This window comes from Macadamia integrifolia, chromosome 12 (genome assembly GCF_013358625.1).
Source record: "Macadamia integrifolia cultivar HAES 741 chromosome 12, SCU_Mint_v3, whole genome shotgun sequence".
NCBI classification, from domain to species: domain Eukaryota; kingdom Viridiplantae; phylum Streptophyta; class Magnoliopsida; order Proteales; family Proteaceae; genus Macadamia; species Macadamia integrifolia.
Genome location: NC_056568.1, coordinates 27,205,851 through 27,212,865, shown reverse-complemented (window position 1 = coordinate 27,212,865; position 7,015 = coordinate 27,205,851). Strand labels below are relative to the sequence as shown.

At 34.4% G+C, this 7,015-nt stretch overlaps 1 long non-coding RNA gene across 6 annotated transcripts in view; it reads right to left on the bottom strand.

The window, feature by feature from the left end:
* The window catches only part of LOC122057806, an 11,423-nt gene extending 5,092 nt beyond the window's left edge, over positions 1-6,331 (bottom strand). For 2 of the 6 annotated variants that reach the window (XR_006133633.1, XR_006133631.1), the window contains exons 1-3: positions 2,446-4,205; positions 2,044-2,104; positions 1,617-1,676 (exon numbers count right to left, since the gene is read on the bottom strand). This is a non-coding gene — a long non-coding RNA (uncharacterized LOC122057806). Of the gene's footprint in view, positions 1-1,616; positions 1,677-2,043; positions 2,105-2,445; positions 4,206-5,471 lie in introns of those variants that run through there. The other 4 variants (XR_006133636.1, XR_006133634.1, XR_006133632.1 and 1 more) reach the window with 4 other exon arrangements.
* Positions 6,332-7,015: the final 684 nt, after the last annotated feature.

Below are 7,015 nucleotides of genomic sequence, written 5' to 3'. Positions count from 1 at the left end.
CAATGTCACCTAATGACTAAGATTATCAAAATCAAAAGAAACCTGATGGAGAGAGAGAGAGAGAGAGAGAGAGAGAGAGATGTAGAAAATTTAGGAAGGAATATTTTTTAAACATTTAATTGTATTTTAAACCTTTTATTTATCATTTACATGGGTCACTTGATTCAAACTCAATGTTATTTTGAGTAAATTTTGTCACTTTAATTAAATTTCTAATTTGTCCTACATGTTTGAGTTAATTTCTAATTTGTCCCACAAGTTTGAGTTAATTTGGTCCAACTCATTAGTTAATATCTTAGAAAAATTGCAAAAGCCATAACCATTTCCCTCCTAAAAGATTCATTTAAAAAGTTTTTATGTTTTTTCAGTCTAAAAATACTTATATTCCCATGATCCTACCATTGAGGTTAAAATAAAAAATATAGATAAAGGACTCGGTGGATTCGAACCACCATACTCTTGAGGTATGAAACAATTTCTCACACCACAAGTACTCTACCAATTGAGCTAAAGACCCATATTTTTTTATATATATATATATATATATATATTTAGATGCATATGGAACTAAAATAAGCAAGTGCACACATGCATATGAGAGAGAAAGAGAGATTCATATTATCAAAAAAAAGAAAAAAAAAAAAGCATTATTCAGAGCGTTTTCTTTGTGAATTGGTTGTGGGTAAGGAAAACAATTGGCAAAATTATAACTCGGACTTTTCCCAACTAAATAGAGTCGGCTGAAAAATGAAGAAAATCTTTTCCAGATAAAACCAGTGAATAACCAAGGAACAAAGAAACAGAGTGCTTGGAAAACTGCGATTTCAGAAAAACCACCACCAATATTTGTTGTAGAATAAGAGAGAGAGAGAGAGAGAGAGAGAGAGAGAGTATGGGATAGGAGGGAGAAAGGGGTTTCATGAAGAAGGAAGTGAAAGAATTGGGGAGGGGAGGTATGATGATAATGGGTGGGAGGATTTAGACATTATAGAATGGGATAATAGAAGTGTCCAACAACGTGATGGGTAGATTAGGAGTGGAGTTGTATCTGAGGTCATGGAAGCTGAATTTTGATCAGTAATAGGATTGGAGCTACCTTTATGAAAAGAGATGAACAGGCTTTCTGAGTATTAAGAGAAATTTCAGAAAAAAGTGGAGGGGAAAAAAGCTGAATCTATGGTTGTGCTGGATTCATTGGTGTAGTTGGGGAAGTGAATCTAATTTGGGATTTCCCTCCATCTCAGGAATGAGACTTCTAATGTGGAGTGTGTAGGGATTTGGATTCAACCTCAAAGAACTCGTTTTTGTTCTTAGGTAAGGGATAAGAAAGTTGAAGTAGTGTTTTACGAGAGACAAAGATTCATAAATTGGATTGGGTTTCCCTGTTATATTTCTAGAGTGATCACTTGAAGATACAAATTTTGTTCTTAATGGCGAAGAAAGCTTCTTACATGCCAGAACAAATGAATTTTCTTTGAAAACAAATCCAGCATTCCAGATTTTGGCAAGCATTGAACAATATTAATGTAGTACTGGTGAATATCATTGCAGTAGTCATATGTATCTTCTATTAGAAAGCAATCTACTTTGGATATACGGAGCTGGAATTTACATACCTGAATTTTAGCTACTTCCTCAATGATATCAGCATCTTTGCCACAAAGCCTTTGCAAATTCTTAGAGAAGGCAAGAATATTGATAATTTGAGAAGGAAATGTGAAAACAACGTCAAAAAATACATACCAAATATAATATCAAAATCCTGAGGTCTCCTTCTAGCAAGCGGCCAGAGTTTCTTGTTGTATTTTATTAAAGAGAGGAATTTATAAATTAAAAAGTTACATTCAGGAGGGAGAGAGAGAGAGAGAGGTCAAAGTGGCTAACTGGTGCAGCAGAAAGTCAAAAATTAGATAGGTCTACCTCAAATGTTCATGTTGTTTAATGTGGCAGTTCTTGCATTTTAGCTAGGTAATGAGGAGACTAATCCTAATTTTCATATCCACATAATAGAACATGACATTGAAATGGAAAAGTTGCCCTCACCTTAAGGAAAAAAACAAATTTTGCCATCCTCAAATCCATGTAAAGATTAGCCCTTGGACCTCTACATAGAAAAATGGAGAAAAAAAATAGGCATGTTGATCAAATTTTCTCATCCACAGATCAATTGCATGACTTCATTCTGAATTTTCAAAGTATACTAACACAATATTAAAAAGCACTTTTCCATGTACATATTCCAGAAATGGTAATAACATTGCCATTAAAAGTCCATATCAAAATCACTAATAACAGAGCCATTCACAAATGGGATACAACTCAAGTACATGTCCAATAAAAACAGAATCAAAAATCAATCAGGAGTAGGCATCATAGTAAACAAGTCACATTCAGGAGGTTCACTAATGAAATCAGAAAATTATAACATTGGACGTGTGAACTCACCTGGTAAGTAGCTGGAACACAAATTGAGGCCAAACCTGATCAGAGCAAGCTTCAGTATCCTCTGGGAATCATACTTGACTTTTGATGTCAATCTACATTTCTATTACTGTTGCCTCAAGATTCACAAAAAGCTTCCCAAATGAAAATTTTGCGGCTAGAAGTTGATGATTCTAGGATAAGTTTGCTTAAGGCCACATCCCCTTTGCACAAGAAGCTGGCATCATGGCTCGAAATCTGGGTAGCCACAACACGTGAAACATCACAATGCACAAGAAAAATAAAATCAATTAATTATCAAATGGAGAAGGATCAAGTAAACTAACAACCAAAATATAGAGGAATAATACTTTTGTCATGTAAAGATCAACTAATGAAATTTCAGGTTCCACCCATGGCTGGATTGATTTTAATTGTAGCTAAAGTATCCTATTACTTTCCATATTTTTTTATATCCAACTCCAAGAAATGCTAAGGTGTTAGCCTATAGGAGAATCAAGCAACTTAACAACATAATTAATCTAATCATTCATTTGAGGAAAACGTAACAAGCCCATCTGTACTAACAAGGAAATAGAACAACAAAATCTAGGTTTTGAGACTTAAGTGAAATTTACTACTGATGAATTTTGAGAACTGTCAATACCTTCAAAGAGGGAAGTCATTAATAACTTTATTTTTAAACCTTTTCAACAAGTAGATAAATATATTATAGAAGAAACTTTTGAGGAACAAAGGTAAAGTTAAATTAAGAGAACCCAAGAAACCCATTCAGACTCGATATGAGAGCTTAGGAAAAAAAAAAACCTTAACATATGCAATAGAAGAATAAAGTGAGAGATAAACAGAACAATGAAATTTAAATTGCTGGGTGAAAGATAACACATCAGATCATTGATTTCATAACACATCAGATCATTGATTTCATCATTTTAGATGGCATTAACCATATTCACCCCACAATCTGGAGGAATTAGAATTAACCAAAAAAAATAAATTAATATACGATGAGAAATACCATCTTAAAATTAAAAAAGAAAAGTGAAAATCTTACCAAATCAATGGTGAAGATCGAATGCCGGATGCAGAGATCATCAGTGTAATCCAAACGAAAACCCTCTAATCATCAATTGATAAATAGATTTCGGGATAAATTAGTTGCATATTTTGCCAAAGTGCATCGGACTGACCATGAATAACAATATAGGCCCCAAGGAACTTTCTTAGCTTACAGTTCCCGTTAACATGAACCAAGAGTGAGGCTAAGTCGAAGGCTTCATCATAGGTTAGTTGATGAGATCAAATAGATAATCAGAAGTTCAATTTCGCTGCTTAGAATTTCAGATAAAGAGACATTTTGATCTTGGAATTTCTGAATCTGATGTTCTTCTTGGCTTCCAAGCTGTTGGAAACAATTCATTGATCGATTGGGCTCTGAATGCGTAGGGTCTATGTGATAGAGGGGAAGCGAGGCTATGCATGTGCAAATAAAGAAAAAAGGGAAAGTAGGAGAGACCATGAGAGACCACGAGAGGGAGAGAGAGAGATAGAGAAAGGGGCAAGAGTTTCAAAAGAAATGGGAAGTAGATAGAGAAGAGACGTGACATGAGATATTAGAGTAATAAAGGAATTCGAATTAGAGAGTATTTAAGTATTATAAAAATTTATAAAAATATAAAGGATACCAATAATTTAAGAAAATAAAAAGGAATAGAGAAAAAATATAATAAAAAAAGGGTAAAATTGTCAACTGAAAGATTTGCCACTTCGTGCTTTTATATGAAGTATGATATATATATATATATATATATATTATAAATATATATATATAACAAAGACAACGTAATGATAGGAAAAAAGGAAAAAAAAAAAAAAAGTTGGGCCTTTACCTAAATGAAAGATTTAAAAAATGGTGCAGCAACCCCGAAACTCAAGTTATCATCAAAATCAAGCTTTGGAAGGCTATGTTTGGTTGTAAGGGAAATTAAAGGGAAGGGAAATGAAATTTTACTACTTACAAAAGAAATATATGTAATCATTACCCATGTGACTTTAAAATTAACTTCAAATCATTCCATATTTGGTTACAAAATTTCACTTTACTTTGCATCCAAATCCCTTCGCTATAATATGTAAAAAAAAAAAATTACATGTAAAATATATCATTACTAAATATGGTTAAAAAAATTAAATAGTTTATACAATCATATGGGTAATGATTATAAATATTTCTTTTTAAAGTATGAAAATTTCACTTCACTACCCTTTAATTCCCATTGCAACCAAACAGAGCCGAAAGAGTTCGCCATTCAAATTTGTCTTCCAAGAGCTTTAGGAAGAATTATCATCTTAGATCATTGGAAGAGATGATTTAGATGTCCACTTGACGATAGTGCTGGTGCACTGAACCCCACCATCATGAGGAAAACGGACAATTAGAAACCATTGAGCAGCATGAAGAATCTAGGAGTAGTAAGACATAATAATTGAAAGATAGCTCATAATCTACATTGTATCGAAAGATAGCTCAGAATTTTCAAGACAATGATGCCAAACTGATAAGCATCAAAGCAACCAATATGACTGAATAAATGATTATCAAAAAACTGTAATATCAGGAGATATCAGGAAATTAAAAAAGAAAAACATAATAGAAAAGATGGAAGCAGGTGAAGAGTTTCCCTTGCAAAAAGTGAATAAAATGTCATCTAGGAAATGAAATGATTAGAAGGTATAGGAAACAGAAAAGAAAGGCAGCCAATGCTTTGAAAAGGTAAATAAGAAGCAGGATTAAGGGCAAAAAAGAGCTTGATTGCTGGATATAAGATGTCTTTAATTCCATCTGTGGCAAAAGTGGGCCGAACAGTTGGGAACTTGGAGGGAAACTCAGTATAGTTTTGTAAAAGAAAGGCATATCGTTCAAGACCTGTAGAAACAATTCTCCTACTTGTCCAAGACTAAGCTGAATTATCCACAATACATCACAAAAGACTGAAACAACAGAACTGACAAGCTCCAGATCCACATACCTAGTTTCTGCGATATCCACGACCTCCTTGAATCCAAGAACAACCTCAAAATATGCCTAGGATCCAGCTCATCAATGACAGCAATGGCAGCAAATGCGTCCACATATAATGCAGTGCCAAGCCCCTGATCCATCAACCTTTCCAAATCTGGCCCTTGAAGCTCTCAACAATCTGCCACTGGTGTTGAAGCAGAGGAAAATTGGACAGGAAAGCCTTGTCAGCACGGATGCTCACCAACAGTGGCCCTGAGATATCTATTTGCAGCCTCCAAAAACATTGATTCTTCAAGGCAACCCCATATGTTCTCTGGCGTATCGATGAGGTACCTCACACGATTAGCGATCCCATAAGCCTGAAGCCTCAAAGGATCAGGTATCAACTTGGGAGATCCAGCAATGGCAGCAGCAGAGAATGAGCAGATTCCTTCAAAGATAATTGTAATGTTGGTGGAGGTAGACTCACAGGAGCATTACATCTGGACAATGGAGTTAGCAGAGTCAATGAGATCACGGTGTCTATTGCCAAAACCATTATTTACCTCTGAATCTTTCATCTTCGGCTTCTGTGCCTTTATGTTGTTTGAATTGTTCTTCTCACGATGATGGGTCAAGTTGTCGATCCTTCACATTGATCCCTAGTGCTTCACTTGCAAATCCTGGGGAGCAATCTCTCCTGTTTGTAGCCGCAGCAGCGGCAAATCCCAACTCTAGCAATCTAGCCAGAGGAATTCATGGATGATATCTCCATCAAAATAGAAATTTTAATTTGATCTGGAAGGTGATTACGGAGGTAAGACGTTGGGGGAAAAAGGAAGAACCGAATAAAGGGTATAAGATGAAGGGCCCGTTTGTTTGATGGAAAAAAATGGAGTGGGTGGAAAATGAGTTGTGTATTCCAAATTAGTAATTTAGTTAGAAATACCTCTCTTTTTTTTCCTTTCTTTTTTTTCTTTTTTTCCTTTTTTAAGAACTAAAAAAAAAATAAAAAAATGTTTTATGGTATAGAGAGAGTTAAGATTCATGTTATTAATTAGAGAAAATGTTTTATGTCCATGAGTGTAGGAGTTGTGCCCAAAGAGAGAGGCGGGCAAAATAAAAATGCTCACCAGTACTAAGGGTGTTAATTGGTTTGGTTTCGGTTTAAATGGTGTAGATCGGTTCAGTTCACATTTATTTGACTAAAGCCATAATCGCTCCATTTACTGAACGGTTCCATTTTCTGAAATCGTGACCGTTTAGTAAACGGTTTTGGTTTTTACGGTTTCTAAACGGTATCGGTTTCACGGTTTTAAACAGTTTCGGTTTTAGTTTATTCTATACGGTTTGTAAAATGGTTCACAATCGGTTTGTTATAACTTGAAACTATCTCTAAATTGAATATCATAAGCTTATCAAAAAATAATTGACAACCACAAATAAGAGATTCTATATTTACGATGGTATGTTTTAATTTGATAATCTAGTGCTATTTCTTTGTCATTCTCAAACATTTATAACTAATATCATACAACATCCAAATCCAGCCTTCTACAGCATAAAATATTA